The following is a 17,111-nucleotide window of genomic DNA, read 5'->3' as shown; positions in this document are numbered from 1 at the left end:
AAATGAAATTAAAAAAAAAAAAAAGAAAAAAAATAGATGCTCCAGAATGAGTTTTGAGGACCTGTAGCATGTTTCCCAGTGTATGAAACTACTTGCAGTCCTCTTTAGAGGAAACTGCAGATGTTTTGACTCCGTGCTCTTCTCATGCAGTTCATCCTTGCCCATCTCATTCCAAAAAGCATGTAACACTTTTTTCCTACAGACTCCCACAAGACTTCAGACAGATTATTATTGTTTCTCGAGCTGAAGCCTCCACGTTCTCCCCAGTCCTTGACACATTTGAGAGTTTCACTGCTACCTCCATTTCCTGGGTTCAAAGGGCAGCCTTCTCAGGTTGGCGCAATTCCCTGTTGTTTCTTCATTTCCTCAATCAAATTATGCTCTCAGCATTTTTTTTTCCTAGCGATTTCTGGGAAGCTGTCATGAACTGACTCTGACTTGAGAGCAATTTAATGTCCTAATTGGTTCTTAGCTGGGAATTGTTCTTCTAGCCTGCCTGCTTTTTGGAAATTTCCTGAAGGAATTTCACTAAGTTTGCAGATTTGTATGTCTCCTATACAATGTCTCTTGGAAGAGTTTCTGAAGGAACTGATGCTTATCAAGCTCTCTATTCAGTGTCCTGAAAGATAATACTTAAAATAGTTCTGTCTCGTTCGGAAGAGTTTCTGAAGGAACTGATGCTTATCAAGCTCTCTATTCGGTAGAGATAGAGAGCTTGATAAGCATCAAGCTTATCAAGCTATTTTAAATATTATCTTTCGGTCCTGAAAGATAATATTTAAAATAGTTCTGTCTCATTTTGGGCTTCCCAAAAACTTTCCTTCTGGGTAGTTTTCAAAGTGCAAGACCATGGTCCTTGAACAAAGCCATCCCTCACTGTCTATTCTTTTAAATCACATCTTTGTCTACTTGTTCCTCATTTTGGTGTCAGTCACCATCAGTTCAGGTATGGCCTTTTCAGTCTGGACAGAGGCGTGGCCAGCCTGTCAAGGCAGATGTTTATGTTAACAAACATGCCTCTCTTTACTCCGAAACATCCCAGCAACCATCAGTCACTTTCTGCAGACAGCTGGGACCTCCTCAGTAGAACCATTTTCCGTGTGGTTTCATTCCTCCTGCTACACTTCCAGTGAATGAAATCTGAAATTCCTTTGCTGGAATCACAGAATCACTGAGGTTGGAAAAGACCTTTAAGATCACCAAGTCCTGTAAAAGAAGCTGTAGGTTGTTTTTCCCTGTAAATGCAAAAATTAAATTGAAACAGAGCTTCCACTCTCCTGTTGAGTGCTCCAAACCTTTGTGACAGCACCTGGGTGCTGGAGAAGGCAGAAGCTTTTCTTCCATCTGTGTGAATTATGAAGGCAAAGTTCTCTACATCCCACCCATTTCTGTGGGATGAATCACCTGCTCAGCTCTGTATGACCCTACTCCAACCCATAGGTGTAATATAGAGCAGGTGACACAGACCTTGTGTCCTGGTTGGATTTTTGTGGTACACCTGGGTCTTAGAGCCCTATGTCCTGTGACGCATGAAGGCGACTGGCACATGTACTGTAAGGACACCTGGCAGAATGAGGTAAACGAGGCTTTGGAGATTCCACCTAGCTGTAGATCGTGCCCAGATGTGTCAATAGGTACTGGTAGGTCTCATGTGGAAGTGGCAGGCACCTGTAGCCTAGAAGCGCCCCAAACAAGGAGCTAGAGGTGGGCGAGCTGCAGCTGTGGGTGCAGTACTTAATCCTTTTGTGTGGGGTGTTCTGCTGATAGCTCTCATACTGATTCACTCATCAGTGAGCAGTTTACCCAATCTCTCCCGGGCTAGCTTTTTCCCAGTACTAATAAATGGAAGGAAATAAATGAAATGAACACAACCTTGTAAAATTAATTAATGCTCATACATGCTGCAAGGGTAATAAGAGGCTATAAAAACGTCACACACATCTTGCTGATTCTGATGCTGAGTTGAAAAGATCTGAGGGTGTATCTTCTATTGCTGAAGAGAAAATGGTGTTAAAAAGCAGGTATTCCAGGCTGAGTAGGTAAGCTGCAAATCTCGGTTTTCCCCTAACGCTTATAAGACAATTTGCGTAATTCACTTAATATGCCTATTTTATAACTCTGTTTCTGTGCACAACATTCTTCCTGACCATTTTAATCGCAGCCGTAAATTCTGCTGTAAACTGAAGAGAGTAAGGAGGTGTAATAACCTTGGAGGACACCCGAGGGACCACTCGCCCTGCCCCTTCACCATGGATTTAGGAGCTTTTGGGGCTCCCCCGCCCTCCCCTGAATGCCTGCGGGTCTCCAGCGCAGCCCGACCGCGCTTCCCGCACTCCCGGCCGCCGGCTCACGCCGGCGCAGGCGGAGCGGAGGAGGACGAGGGTGGGGAAGGGGCTCGGGGAGGCGCTGAGGAGAAGCCGCCACCGCCACTCGCTCCCGCCCCAGCGAGCCCGGAGGCGGTGGAGAAGCCCGGCAGCACGGTAAGGAGGGGAGCCCTCCGGGAGGGAGAAGGGAAGGGAGAGAGGGAGCCTTTTCTCGTCTGCCTTGCTGGTTCCTGCAGGGCTGGCGCGGCGTGCCCGCACACCCTGCGGCACGGCAGGGCGGAGAGCGGCCGTGCCGCCGAACGCGCCTGTGCCCCACAGCTGAGGGGCGACGCCGGCGGCGACTGCGGAGGAAGGGGCGGCCTGAGCCGGGGGTTCACGGGCACACGCGGGGCCGAGCGCTGCCGCGGGGGGGCCGCTCTCCCGCCCTGGCGGTGCCTGGCGGCTTCTGCTGCAGAGCCCGCGGCGCTGAGCCAGCCGGCCCCAGTCTGCACCCCGGGCGGGTGCGCATCTCCCCCGGTCCGGCTCGGAGCAGCGAGGCAGGCGCTGCTGCTGCCCGCCTCCCTCCCCCGGCCGGATACACACTGTCACACCCGGAGCGCCACGAGAGGTTTGTTAATTTTATTTGGGTAGGTTTTGTTTGGGTTTTTTTCCGTGTTTTGGGTTTTTTTTCTTTTTTAGTTTTGTTTTTTATTTTGGGGTTTTTTGGTTTTTTTTTTTTGTTTTTTTTTTTTTTTTGGGGGTTTTTTGTTTTTTTTTTTTTTTTTTTTTTTTTTTTTTTTTGGGTTGCTTGCTTTTTCTCTTTTCCTCCGCCTCTTCTTTGCCGGGAGTTGCTTGCGTGCTGGGGAAGGTGGGGGGCAGCGATTTGGAAACAGGAATTGGTCGGAAAAGCGGCAATTGAAGGTAACAACCCGCTGGGGCACGGCGGAGGGAAGGAAAAAAACCCAAAACACCCAAGAACGTAGAAGATGGTGTGGGGGCGAGGGAGAGGAGGAGGCGACGCTGGAGAGGGAGGATGCCCGGGAGGCGGCGGGGCCGGGCCGGCTGCGGCGGCTGCCGCGGGGCCGTGCCGGGCAAGTACCGCGGCCGGGAGAGCCAGGAGCGGCCGGGTCGAGCCCCTGGCACCGGGCGGTGCTCCGGCGGCAGCGGCGGCCCCGGCCCCACTGGTGCTTCGGCTCTTCCTTGGGTGAGTTGACGCCGGGGTGCGACCCTGTGAATGAGGAGAGGATGTGGCGAGCGGCTCCCGCCCTGCCTCGCCGCTGCGGGTGGGCGTAAATCGTCGGTGCGATACAGTTCAAAATAAAGGAAGATCTAATCTGATTCTGTGGGAGGATTGCCTTTTTGTTTTCTTGCTATTAGGCCCATACGGTTCGGTTTTTTTTTTTTTTTTTTTTTTTTTTTTTTTTTTTTTTTTTGTTGTTTTTTTTTTAATAGAAGTGTGGTGTTAGATAGCGATAGAATTTTAATCATGTGGGGAAGGAGCCTTACTCAGAGCCTTGATGTTTTCTGTCTCTTGATTGGGAAATGACTGGATATCCCTGCTATCCCCCACCCGCAGGGCACCACAAGCACAGATTTTAGTACAGGATTCTGTGAGGATATCCTCGGCTCTCTGGAAACCAGAGACATGTGACCTTGTCTTGTCTTATACAGTCCTTTACAGTAACGTTACTCAGAACAATTTGTTTTTTCGTGTTTGCCTTGGAGCCTTTTAAGGGCATAGCTAGAGAAACAAATAACTAATGACAGACCATTATCTTGTGGGGGGGAAGCAGTAAAACTAAATGGGAGTTCACCCAGAAATATTGCACTATAAATTCAGTGAAAAGGCTAGTTCTGGATCTTCATTTAGACTGAGAATTTGCTATCTCTGAAGGTCATTTTTAGGCTAGAAAAATGTGTTCTAAAATCCATACCTACTCCTGGTTCACTTGAATTTCTATTAAAACAAGTGTATGGTTGAACTATTAGATGATCCTAGAAACACAACAAAGTGCAAGGCCTTTCAGAAACTTCAGTACCAAAAGCTCACATTGTTTTGGCTTGTTAGAGTGTAACTTTCTGTGCATGCTGGCATTCTTGGAACCTTCTTCCCCACTTATTAAGAAGCTGGTGGCACAGAGATTTGCTACTGGAGTTTATTTTGATTTGCACTGTATCAAAAGCATCATAGTTTCTTAGTGGTAATGTTCTTGACAGAAAAGTCCAAGTTCTGTTCATTACTGAGTTAGGGACTCGTTTTCTGTTTGAAGGAATTACATAGTTTAAAAATTGATAGTTGCTTTAGTGGAGTTGTAAAATCCCTGCTGCAATGTAGTGCTTTAACCTCTAGATCTGTTGTGTTGTTCTGACAACTTGTTTCTGCATAACTATAGTGTTTTAAAACATTTCCTTTGTGTTTTGGGGTGTTGGTCTAAGTTAAAGTCACCATAAATTTCAGTACTTGGGTGATGAGAACTGGGGATGAGAAAATTGAGGGAGGTGGGGATGCATTCACTCAAAGGTATGTGAATTAAACATGAAGGAATAGCAGATTGAGGCCAGCTTTCTACTATATTTAGAGTATGTTTGAGGATGGATCTGATATTGTAACAAAGCTGCAAATTCTTCAGTTCTTCCAACTCAGGATTCAAGTTTAATCCTTGTCAAGGCTTGTTTAAATTAGTGATGGGGAAATGTAGTTTTAAAACATCTTGGAGACCATGTGAGAAAAGGCTGAGTAAATAGGACCCAAAGCATGTCAGCTGGGAAAAAAATATCTAGAGATCAACTACTAGGAAAGTAATAGAAAATGGCCTGTTAACAGAGGCACAAAGTTTATGGCTCTGTTACAGGAAGCAGCTTTGACTGATAAGCTTCTTGTACCTTCCCCAAAGTCAGTTCAGATCTGACAAACCTGAATCTTGGGGAGGTGGGTGACTTGAGACGGTGTGGGAGTGCTGGCAGGGGAGGAACATGGATGATGACAGGCCAGAAGGATTGTGTCAGGGACTGTTGGCAGTTTGACCAAAGGCACAGAAGCTGTCATTTGGCTGCATGGTGCAGTGGAGAACACAAACAAGTGGTCATTGTCTTCAGAAATCTTCTGAATACTGGTGATTTTGAGTCTGTGGTGGAGTGTAGATCCTTGCTTCAGAACAGCAGCCTGCAGAATTAGACTGTCATTGGAAAAAATCTCTCCCCCCCCCAACCGTACATTTCCCATAGAAAGATCCTAGTTCTGAAAATTTTGCCAGGTTTTTCCCCAATAGCAAGTTACTTTGACCTATAGAAGGGACAGATCACATGAGCAACTCAGTGAGGTGGAGAAAACTGTATTGATGGGCACCTGACTCTGGGGACTGTTGCTTATCTTACTATTGTTTTTGGTTTTGCTGTGTTTGGAAGAAAATATTGGGAATAACAGCTGCAGGGGATAATATTAGCATTGTCCTATAATAATGCATTATTTCACATTATCACTATGAAAAATTACAGCATTGTTTCCCTAAGGGTCCTGAGTCCACGAAGCAGGCTTAAGAAATGGAAGTTTGAATATTATCCAGCGAGATTAAAATTATCTAAATTATTAGGAGTGGGTCATGGAAAGAGTCAGGCATCACCAGATGTGTCTGGAAATAAGGATAATTCGAAGGACGTTGACTTCCCTGGCTCAGGCAGCTATTTCACAAAGGCATTCCTCGGTTGGGAGCTCTTCACCTGCGCTCGTGTGGAGCTGCGCCGGCACTCCCCAAACCTTGCTCCCTAAACGTGGGCTCCTGCCTGACCAGGGGTCTGCCTGCCTGCCTCACCTCTGGCTACGCATTCCCGACCTCCCGCTTGGGATGCGACTATTACTCCTGGCCGAATGCAAATCTGCTCGTGTTGCTCTTGGCCTGGTTTTGAGTTGGATGGATTCCTGCGTGTGACTCAACGCCTGACCGAAAGGCGGGAGGGATCGGCGGGATCGTGCGCCGGGGGAAGAGCGCGCCGCTCCTCCTCGCTGCAGGGGACGCTCGGCCTCACGGGCTCGCTTGGCGCTTGCCAATGCTTCCGCGCCGCCTCCCGATTTAATGTGGCCCCGATCTGGCCAGTTTGGAGAGGGAGGCGACGTGCCTGTCTCCAGTCACTTGTGTAGACGTACCCTTCAAGGGTCTGATGAACTGAGTCAAGAGGAAACTTTATATCCTTCAAGATAAGACTACAGCAGATGCTTTTTCTTTTATTACAGTTCTTTTTCATTCAGTTTTTGAATGGTAAGACTGTGTTTCCCATTTTTAAGACCATCTGGGGCAGACGTTTTGTCTGTGGAGGTTTTTGTGGTTTTTTTTTTAATCTTATTTCCATAGTGCTTTAAGGCTTCTTTAGCCTGTCTTTGAGTGACATGCAGCATTAAAATTACAGCAAACTAGGTCTTCACATAGTGAAATAATAATAGTAGGTATGTAATTAATGTTCTGTTGATAGTTACTAAAAACTGGAAACCCTTTCTCCCTCAAATCTTTGACTATATTTGTTGTTAAAGCATGAGGCATATTGCAGGTTTGGCAAAAATACCTGTAATATAGTTATAATTGTGTTCTGTTCTAAACTTTTATTAGCTGTGTTTTGCAGGAGTTGTTTGAATCTGTTTCTCTTCGTGTGTATCCCTGCTTAGGGAGTTCTTCGTGGCTGGAAATTGCATGGGGCTCTGTTCTTTCACTCATGCTCACAGAAAAAGGTATCTTGTGCCTCAAAAATACGCTGTTGTGTTTGACTCCAAAGTTTTCTCCTTCCCAATTAATTTTTCTCTCTCCACAATGTAATTGTGGTGCAGCTGTGCCCATAAAATATGATTATAATAGGTTTTCCTCATACTTCAATTAATTTTTAATCCTCTATACCAGTATCCAAAAAATATAAAACTTGATGACTGATTAATGCATTCAAGAATGTCAGGACTGGTCACAAACCTGGATGCTTACAATATAGTTTCTAAAGCCATCTTTTTGCCGTGCCTTTGTCCAAGCCCAGATCCATGTTTTATTGTGTCCAAAGGTAAGAAGCAATTGTACCATGGAGTGTTCTCTGTAAACAAATACAAGGTTTTGTATTCCAGTTTTGAATGGCTTGTGTTTACCTTTGTAGCAGACTTAGTTTTCAGTACTGTTCTGCAGTGCTAGATAAAATTGGGACTGGCTGGACTGACAGCTTCTTTTTTTGGTTTGTTTGTTTTCTTTTTTACCTTCCCGAAAGAAGCCATAAACCTAATTGTTTGAAGGAAATAAAGGTTCCCTGATTTAATGTAAAGAAGGGGGATTTATTTTGCTGTAGATGGTTCAACAAGGCCTTTTCTTGTTTGGGGGCTGCTGAGTATAATTACACTATTGTGTTACAATCTCTTCTAGAATATTCCTTCAGAAACTACCTTGATAATGTGGGTGAAATTATGGAAATGTTAATTGACTGCAATTTTGTAAACAGTGGGATAGATAAACAAGAAAAAGGTTCTTGCAAAGCTATGCAGTTGTACTGTTTTAAGAAATGTAAAGCAAGAATAAGTCTTATGTAGATATTGAGCCAACCACTCCTCTTTCTGAGGAAAATCTGAAAAATGGAGATGCTGTGTAGGAAAAGTACCAGGCCTTTCAGGAGTGTAGTTCCTACCCTACACTTCAGTAAATGCTGAAAGAGAGATTCTTAATTTACTCACAAAATATGTGGGCATTAACAGAGCAGAGCAGTGTTCTGAAAGGTTCTTTGGAATGGGTGTAGTGTGGAGTTAATGGCTGAGATGGTTACAGGCGGTTTTGATAGTAGCCAGAGGTAGCACCATGTAATGATTCATTGGCAGAATAAGAAATGGTCTGAGTCATCATTTTAGGTGTGATGAGGTGTTTAGCAGTGATAGCTCAGGGGAGTTACAGCTGACTGGAGCTGGTGCTGTGCTCCAGCTGAGGCAGTGTGCCCAAAATGGCAGCATGACACTTGTGCTGTCTCTTCGTCTTTAGTGTGTCCTTGTTCCCTGAGCATAAGTAGCAGTAACTTGGAGAAGGTTGCACCTGTAGCAATCAACATTGCTTTGGCCAAACACATGACACTCATTGGAAATACATTTTTCTGTCACTGCTGTTATTTGTACATGAAATAATGGGGTTTTGCCCACTTTTTCTGTTCTGAGGTATAATGTGAATAGCTGTGCTTCTGTGTGCTTTGCTCCCATTGCTTTGTCATTCTGTGATGTGAAGTCATTGAGCTCATTCGCCATTTGTCAAAGTCTGGCTTTGTGGGGTTGCAGCATCTGAGATGCCTCCTGCATCACTAGGGCCTCAGAAAGAGGTGCTGGTGCTTTGAGCAGGGCTCTGGTGGTGTGTGTGCCAGGGTTCAGCACTGCAGTGTGCTGTGATGCTCTCTTAGGTACCATCCTCTGCTGTGGTCAGAAGCAAAGTGATCATGGTCTGTGCTGAGTGACTGCCAAACCTAGGAGCTCTGCCCACTCTGATCCTGGCTGGGACCAGCAAACATGGGGGTGGGTTGGTGTCTCTTGTCAAGTGGGCACCCGGCTGCTCAGCCTAGAGCAGTGGCTTGTGTTCAGCTGGGCTTCTGCAGAGAGGCAAAAGCAGTTTGGAGGCGGGATGAAAACATGAGTGGGTTTTGCCTGTCCTTTCCTGCCTTTGTGGCAACCACAAGATTAGCTGCTGGTTTTCTGGAGTAAGGAAAGAACAGGAAAGGAACCACTTCTTTTGCCAGTACCCTGTGGAGCTTCTGGGATGGTGGAGCCAGGGACTGCCACAAATCTTTTCAAAACCATCTGCTTTTACCACCTGTCTCTGCTTATTGACTAACATGTGGTCTTGTTGGGCATTAGTTTTAAAAATCTTTCTCTGTAAGGACAGAAATTAATTGGTTTCTGATCCAGTCCCAGGCTTGAGCTGTGGGTATATAATGGAAGAGTTTCAGAAGTGCTCTGTTGTGAGGGAGAGTGTGGGGGGGAGAGAGATAAAAGGACTTACTTCCCTGACCTAAAGCACTTTCTGATGTAGTACACACTCACAGAGCTCTTTTATTTTTGTTATCTGTTGGTCTGGCATGCATGGCATGATTCTGTTTAAACCTAATTTTAAGGACAATTTTGAGGGTGAAATTTTGTTACAGAAGGAGCCCTTAGCAAAACTATTGCATATACTGACATCAGCTGATTCATTGCTTCTAGCTTTAAGTCAAGGAGAACATCACAGTCCAGGACTGCTTCTAGATTGCCTTTGGCTATTGAATTAAATGTCGTTGCTGTAAAGGACTCAACTCCTTTGTTGGACAAAAAATTTTTGAAGAGGCTAAGGCTATTGCTCCCCGGCCATTAGTAAGACACCCAAACTCATATGAAATGTATTCACATTCCTAAATTGAATGTGACAGACAGAATTACACCCTTAGTTAACCCTCTGCATGTATAACTGTATCCTTGCTGCTCTGCTTACCATCATGCAGACTGCAAAGAAACAACCTGCTTGCTTTTGTGATAAAAGATCTGTTTGTGCAGCCTTGGAGCTCTCATAGCCATGTAGTGTTTGCAGTAGACTCTTCTTTATTCCTGTGAGTGCAGCTGGAATTTCTCAGCCTAGCTCTTTATATCCCCTGTGATCCTTTCTCCAGTAATGTACATTATTGCTTTGATGTGGTTCTGCTTCTGCGTCCCTGTGGAGCCCTGCTGCAGGAAGAAGTGAAATCCCAGGTCAAGATGTTACAGACATTGAATGACACTAGTTTCTACCAGTGACCTCCTTTGAGTCCTCATTGCTGCTATCTTCATTAGACACTCCAGAGCAATACATTCCTAGTATGTAACAAAATGTCAGTGATCCCCTCTGCATTTCTTTGTGCCTTTGCATCTGAAATAAAACTGATGACACTTGCAGAGAGGAGAGGGCCAGGAGCCCAGGGGCAGGGTGTTTATGCCATGCTCTGTTGTGTGTAGCAAAATAACAATCAAATCTTCCACCTAGATTCAGTACTCAAACCTGCCAGCTCAGTGGAACAGCTTTGTGGTTCTGCAGATAACCAGTAACATTTGCCATAACAGTGTCTAGCTATGGTTTTAATTTTTCTTTATTCTTACATTTATGTTCAGTGGCTACTTGGCCTGTGCATCCTTAGAGCAGCCAGTGGGTTTCTGCTGTACTTGAATTTAAGGTTTCAGTGTACCCTAAACAACACAGTGATTTGATAGGAAATGCTGGATCTTTGATTCATTTCTCAGTTAGTATTTTTTAATTTCCCCTGTTTCCTAATCTTTGTGTCCTTTCCCAGGCATTTTGGTTTGTTTCTTCACCTAGTTCTGCTGCCACTTCATTAAGCTGAGAGAGCTCAGTGACCACAAAGCCTCATTTCCTGCCGGAGGTGTATCCCTTCACCTTTGTTTTGGCCTATTCCTGACCACTCATTCCTCTGTAGTGTCAGGCAGACTGCTAGTTGTGTATTAATCTCCTTGACCAAGAGTAGAATTGAACTCGTCTCCACCATGTTCTAAAGCTGTCTGTATTCACACTAAAATCAGTGCTTTACAGGCACCTGTCTCAAACCTGTCATTCTGCTGTTTGCTACAGGGTGCAAATCAGCTGATTTGTGGAGAAGTATCAGTTCCTGGTACTGGAATGTTCCATAAATGCGGCCTCAGGTGTTTTGGCCCAGCATTTTTTTTCTGTTGGATGTTTGTATTGGCCCATATACAGCTGAGATTGTGTTTCTGCCATTGGGAGCACTGAATTTTCCACCAAGGGGAAAGCCTGTTGCTTTGGTTGGCTCAAGGTTTTTCAAGAACTGATAAGGCATTGCTTACAGCTGATAAACTTGTCCACAAAGAGTTCTCAGCAAGCAGATTGAGGAGAAGGTGGAACTGTATACTTCCAAGATGATGTGATAACACCCCACCCATATTTTAAAGATGAGATCTCTGGACTCTGCCAACACAGTAATACTGTTAAACCAACCACATATGCAAAATTAAACAGATCTGACAGCAAGTCAGTCACAGCCTACAGAGGCATTAGCTGCTCATACTATTGCACTTGGACAGGGGATGTGTGTCTTAATTCTCAGGTTCCTCTTGGGAACTTTTGCCTGTCAGTGCTACATTTACTGCAGCATGGGTTTTCAAGTAATGAATATTTGTGTTTCAATAGTCACCCCTCTGCTGGTGAATCATCAACAGGCTGAAGTTGCATTAATACTGAACACATTTGTCACCCTTTCTGGAAGGCCAGAATTCCCCCAGCCCAGGATGCTGATGTACAGAGGAGGACAGGTTGCTTTGCTCTTGACATTCAATATGATTTTAAACTTCCAGTCTTAAAGGTTATAGGTTGGCTCATCTAGCTGTTGCTATTTAACGTTAAAAAATAGATAAGCATGTTGAAAAAAAGAAAAAAATAATACATAATGCCAGAGATTCCATTGCTGTCCATAGACTGCATCCTTGAAGATGGGGAAGTTCTTGCCTTCTGAAGTGACGTAATCTGCATTTATCAAAATCCAACTTCTCTGCTTGTCACTAACATTTAATTTCCCTGGCAGCCTAGGTAAGTCTTGTTCTGGGAGATGAAGTAAAGTGATCTGGAGCCCTTCATAGGAACTTTTTTGTCATCTGAGGTTCATGTGTTCAAAATGTTAAAACAGTTACAACACTGTAAGTCTTTCATTAAATTACAGTGTGCTTTCTAAAAGAGTTTCTCTTGGTTTCCACGTACACCTACGCTGAGTGTGACTAATGTGATTGTGACTGTGAGCCCTTAAATAAAAAGTGGAATTCAAGAAATAGGTCTCATAGCATTTGTAGATACAGAGCAGGAAACTGGTACTTTTTCTCCTGGGTAAGAAGGGTAAGCTGAATTTATTACATCTGATTGTTGGAATTAAGACAGTAGGATTTGGTTTTGTGAAATGCATGCAAGTCCTCATATGGATTTTTACACTAAACATACAATTTTCAATGTGTTGTGTATATTATCACTCTAGAGTAGCATTGGCAGCATTTGGTGCTTTGGTCCATGCAGCTCTGTAAAAATATCACCCTGTACTGCTGACTCATTTATAAAAATAAAATGGGCACTTCCTTGCACTTATTTTTTCTTTCCTTTCTGTCTTTTAGTCTTCAAAAATCCTACCTGCTATGTGCAACCTTATGTCTTTTCCATGCAGAGTATAGTGCCCAAAGTATCGTCAGAGATGCTTTTTATCTAAAGTGCTCATAATTGCTAGCAGCAGCAGCTTCTTTTAAATCATTTACAGATTTTCATTGGAGTGTCCCGTAGGTTTTTATTCTGTACAGTGCTGTGCAAAAATCTTAGCAAACAAGAAAGTTCCACTTGCAGTAATAGAGGTATTGCATCTATTTGATAATTGTTTTGAAAGTTCAGGAAGATTAAGGCCGGGAAAATACAGTAAGGATAATTAATTCCATGATGAGAAGGTCATATTTCATTGCCTTAGCGTTTTAAAATGCCATGTTTTTCATACATTATGGAAATTTACCTTAATTCCTTTAAAGAGCAAATTCTGATCTGAGTGCACTGTTACCAGTTTTCTCTTTCTGTTGTCCTCCTGTTCATAAGTTGTAAACCTATAACTGTAGAACCTTTTTTTTATGGGTGAGGCTTTTTTGTTTGTTTGGGTTTTTTTTTTTTTTGGTGGTTTTTGGTTGGGGTTTTTTTTTGGTTTTGTTTTTGTTTTAAGTATTTCTTCATTGATGAAATAATTTCTTTAATGCAAATAAATGTTGGGTGTAGTGTTAGCAGGGGAACATATCTTCTGATGTTTTAGCATAAGCATGAAAGTTCTACTAATATTTCTCCACCAGGACCCTATACTACAAGACATGCTGGGCTGCAGGTAGTGTGGTCTCTATCCTCTTGAGAATATTTTCTGTCAGAAAACATTGATTTTAGTGGTCCTATTAAGTTTGCACTTAGTGTTTACTTGCACACTCATTGGAGATGTGCGTTTTCTTTGTAAGAGTGTGGCATTATTACTGAAAAGCAAAGGGAACATAGCAAAGCACACGAGTGATAATAAGTGGTACAAAGTATGTGAAAATTGGGTAAACATGGTAGATTTGAAATCAGAGAAAGAGGTCTGCCAGCGTGACATAGGCTGAATGAAGAGGAGCAAGGCAGTGTTTTGCACTTGTTTCCCACTTCACTGTTACAAAGAACATGAGATTAACTCTGCTTTGCCCTGTGTGACACATCTGCAGTGCTGTGTCCCGTCCTGGGCTCCTCAGGACAGCAGGGACATGGAGCTCCTGGAGCAGGGCCAGCGGAGGCTGCAGAGATGATTTAGGGCCTGGAGCATCTCTGGCAGGGAAAGGCTGAGGGAGCTGGGGCTGTCCAGCCTCCAGAGGAGCCCCAGCTGAGAGGGGCCCTCAGCCCTGGGTGTCCCTGTGTGCAGGGAGGGCTCCGAGCAGGGCCCAGGCTCTGCTCCGGGGCCCTAGCGATGGCACCAGAGGAACGGGCAGGGCCTGATCCCAGGAGGTTCCACCTGGACAGGAGGCAGAACTTCTTCCTTGGGCACTGACTGAGCCCTGAACAGATTGTCCAGAGAGGGTGTGGAGTCTCCTCACTGGGGATATTCCAGACCCCTCTGGACACAGTCCTATGCTCTGTGCTCTGGGATGGCCCTGCTGGAGCAGGGAGGTGGGACCAGCTGCCCCACTGTGGTCCCTTCCAGCCTGAGCCATCCTGGGGTTCTGTAGCAGAGTGTATGTGTTGTCTAAACACATGGAGTAGGGAGTAGTGTTCAAAAACAACATATGGTGGATACAGCTTCCCTTCTTTTGTTCTGAGTACTGAGAATTGGCATCTGCACAGAGGGCTTTGTCTGAAGACCTCTGGAAATGCTGCCATTAGACAGCTTTTGGGTCCTCCTGTTTCTCAACTCAGAAGCAAGTAGTGATGAGTCTGCAGTGGATTGCAGGTCCCTGGTAAAGGCAGAGGAAAGGATAGGTAGCAGTCTTGCCCTGAGCGCTCAGGAAGTCAGCCTGGCAGATCTGTCAAGGCAGCAGTGAGATTCTTTAGTGTCAGTGAAGGTAGTCTCACTGGGCCTCCACTGTTCCCCTGGAGTAACCACATCCTAGCAGAATCCATGTGGAATCTAGTAATTTTAGTCTTGTTAAGTAAATTTAACGTCATGTGTCAGAAAGGTGAGTTACTCTTTTTCTTCATTCCTTCAGTTACTTTGAAGATACTATTAAGGGAAGGGTTGAAAGTTTTCTTTGTGCTGTGGGTATTTCTTGGCTCTCTGTTCTTCTTCCTTAATCAGTATTTTGAGGCTAGTTCTCTGAGTATTTGGGGTCTCTTCTCTTTAATGTCACTGGCTAGTTGTGAGAAGCACTTTTTGGTAGATAGCTGCTCATGGAGCTTGAGGGCAGAGCCCTCTCCAGTTTTATAGGGGTGGGGTGAGGATAAATGCTGTGTACTCAGAGCCCAAGCAGTGTGGGATTGAGTGCATGGGCAACAGGTGGCCTGTCTTGCAATTTGTCCCACCAGGCAAGAGTCATGGTACATTCTTGTTCCAAACACAGTTTTGTACAAAAGCAAAGCTTGCCTAGGAGAACTTAAATAAGCAGTGCAGCACAGGAAACAGAATATTTTACTACTCAGAACTATTTTTAAAAGCTGGCTGTGTTCAGATCTGTCAGGCTGGATGGGATTGATGCTAGGATGCTGAAAGAGGTGATGCAATTGCAATTCTGCAGTTGCAATTCTCCATGAAAGTATATCAGAGAGGTTCCTGAAAACTGGGGAAAGGCTTTATTTATTGCACCCAGCTTTTTAAGGAGAGAAAGAAGGGTAGTTCAGGGCTAGTCAGCCTTCTGCAATCTCTAGAAATGTTATATATCATGTTTCCAGGGAATTTGTTTTCAAGTGTGAGAAGAATGAGAAGATAATCAAGAATAGTTCACCCAAATGTACCAGCAAGAAGTATTTGATGAACCTGAATGCCTTTTGTGAATTAATGACCAAATATGTAGATGTGGGCATATTGATGGGTAAATTCTTTGCTGTGAGGGTGGTGAGTCACTGGCACAGGTTGTCCAGAGAAGTTGTGATTGCCCGATCCAGGGACTGAACTTTTAGCAATCTAGTCTAGTGGAAGGTGTTTCTGCCCATGGCAGGGAGGTTGGAACTGGTTGGTGTTTAAGGGCCTTCCAACCCAACTATCCTGTGACTCTCTGACTCCAGTTTTTGTTATCATCTCTCAATGAGGAAGTATATGGATTGTTAGATTAATTGAAAATTGCGTGGATATTGGAGTTCAAAGTGTAGTTTTCCATGACCCAGTGTCTCACTGGAGACAAATAACAAGTGGCCTGTGAGGGATTGGGCCAGTGATGCCACCTCTCTGTTAATAACTTTGATGGTGGGATGGAATGCGCCCAGAGAAAAGTTATAGATCACATTAAATTGGCAAGAGAGAGTTCAGTGCATGAAGTGGTAGAAATGCAATTCAGCTGAGTCTTAGGAAGCCTGGGATTTGGCTAACAGAAAGCTTTTGAAGTTCGGTGAGAATAAACATGAAGTTCTGTGCCTGTGCAGATCACCTCCTTGCAGCCACGTAGCCTGGGAGGCAGCTGGCTGAAGAGAACATTTATGGGAAAGCTAGGAAACGTGATGATTGCTGCCAAGTTGGAAATGAGTTAGTGGTGCATTTTCATTGTAAATAAGGCAGACAGCATGGTGGTCTCCATGGCCAGCAGATCTGGGGAAGTAATTGTGCTTCTCAGCATTGCTGCATGCTCTGGTTCTTCAGTCAGTCCTGAGGTTCCTCAAATGCAAAGCACAATGTTTAGAAAATGGAGAGAGAATTACCAAGGTGATTCTGAGCCATGGGAACCGTAAGTAATGAGGAGGGATTAGGGTCCTTGGGCTGTTTTAGTTTGCCCAAAAGAAGAGGCCATCTTGTAGAAGCCTGTAGCGTCTTGAAGACAAGTTCTGATGATTATGGAAATGAGCTCGTTTGTGGCAGATCATTAAAACAAGGAACAACGGTCACAAATTGCAGCTCAGGATGGCTATTTTGAAAAGTTCAGACTGGTCATTAGGAAAACATTTTTCACCACTGAGTAGCACAAGAATTTTTACATGCCACCCAGAGAGGTGGTGGAGTCTTTCCTTGGGTGTTTTTGAGACTCAGCTGGACCAAGCTGTTGCAGACCTCACCTAGTACTGATGAGAGTCCTTCTCCAAATGGAGAATTGACCTACTGATCTGCAAAGAATTGCAGCAGGGTTTTTTATGTTTTTCTGTGATTCTGCCCAGGACATCAGGGATGAGCAATGGAGAGGAAGAATTTTGTACAGCTGTGACGTTCCTGCATCCACGAGGGTGAATCTGAAATGGTGGACAGTGGAAGTCCTTCTATAAAGACTTCCTCCTTAATGTCAGCTTGAAATGTATCCATGTACTAGGAGTCCTTAACTCTGTGTGAGATGTGGGTTTATATTGCCTAGCCGTTTTCAAATTTTCTGCTCTTTTGACATGCTTTGGGAATAAACACCACCATGTTCACATGACCATGGAAAGCCAGGTAATTTGTATTTAATCAGAATTATTTAATATGAATTATTTATTGAGCATTACGTGTACTGTAGTCATTGCTTCTCTCTTTGTAGGTGTTCTAGAAACTGTAAAAATGTATAGAAATCTGTTTTTGAAACTTGTCAAAAGTAAGAGAGAAAGAGACGTGAGAAAATCAGCTGTCAGAATGATAATAGATCTGTTTTCACAGATCGGTGTTGATGATTGTTTTCAATTGAGTTTGATCCTTGTTTTAAATCTG

At 44.2% G+C, this 17,111-nt stretch overlaps 1 protein-coding gene across 2 annotated transcripts in view; it reads left to right on the top strand.

Annotated features, from left to right (window-relative positions):
• The first annotated feature begins 2,394 nt into the window (after positions 1-2,394).
• Positions 2,395-17,111, top strand: part of LOC121347878 (fatty acyl-CoA reductase 1-like) — a 114,086-nt gene continuing 99,369 nt past the window's right edge. The window contains exon 1 of one of the 2 annotated variants that reach the window (XM_041426853.1): positions 2,395-2,480. The gene's annotated coding sequence lies outside the window, so the exon portion shown is untranslated. Of the gene's footprint in view, positions 2,481-3,113; positions 3,225-17,111 lie in introns of those variants that run through there. The other variant, XM_041426854.1, reaches the window with a different exon arrangement.

Source organism: Onychostruthus taczanowskii, unplaced genomic scaffold, assembly GCF_017590055.1.
Source record: "Onychostruthus taczanowskii isolate IOZ18803 unplaced genomic scaffold, ASM1759005v1 scaffold95, whole genome shotgun sequence".
Classification (NCBI taxonomy): domain Eukaryota; kingdom Metazoa; phylum Chordata; class Aves; order Passeriformes; family Passeridae; genus Onychostruthus; species Onychostruthus taczanowskii.
This window is presented reverse-complemented; position numbering and strand designations above follow the sequence as displayed.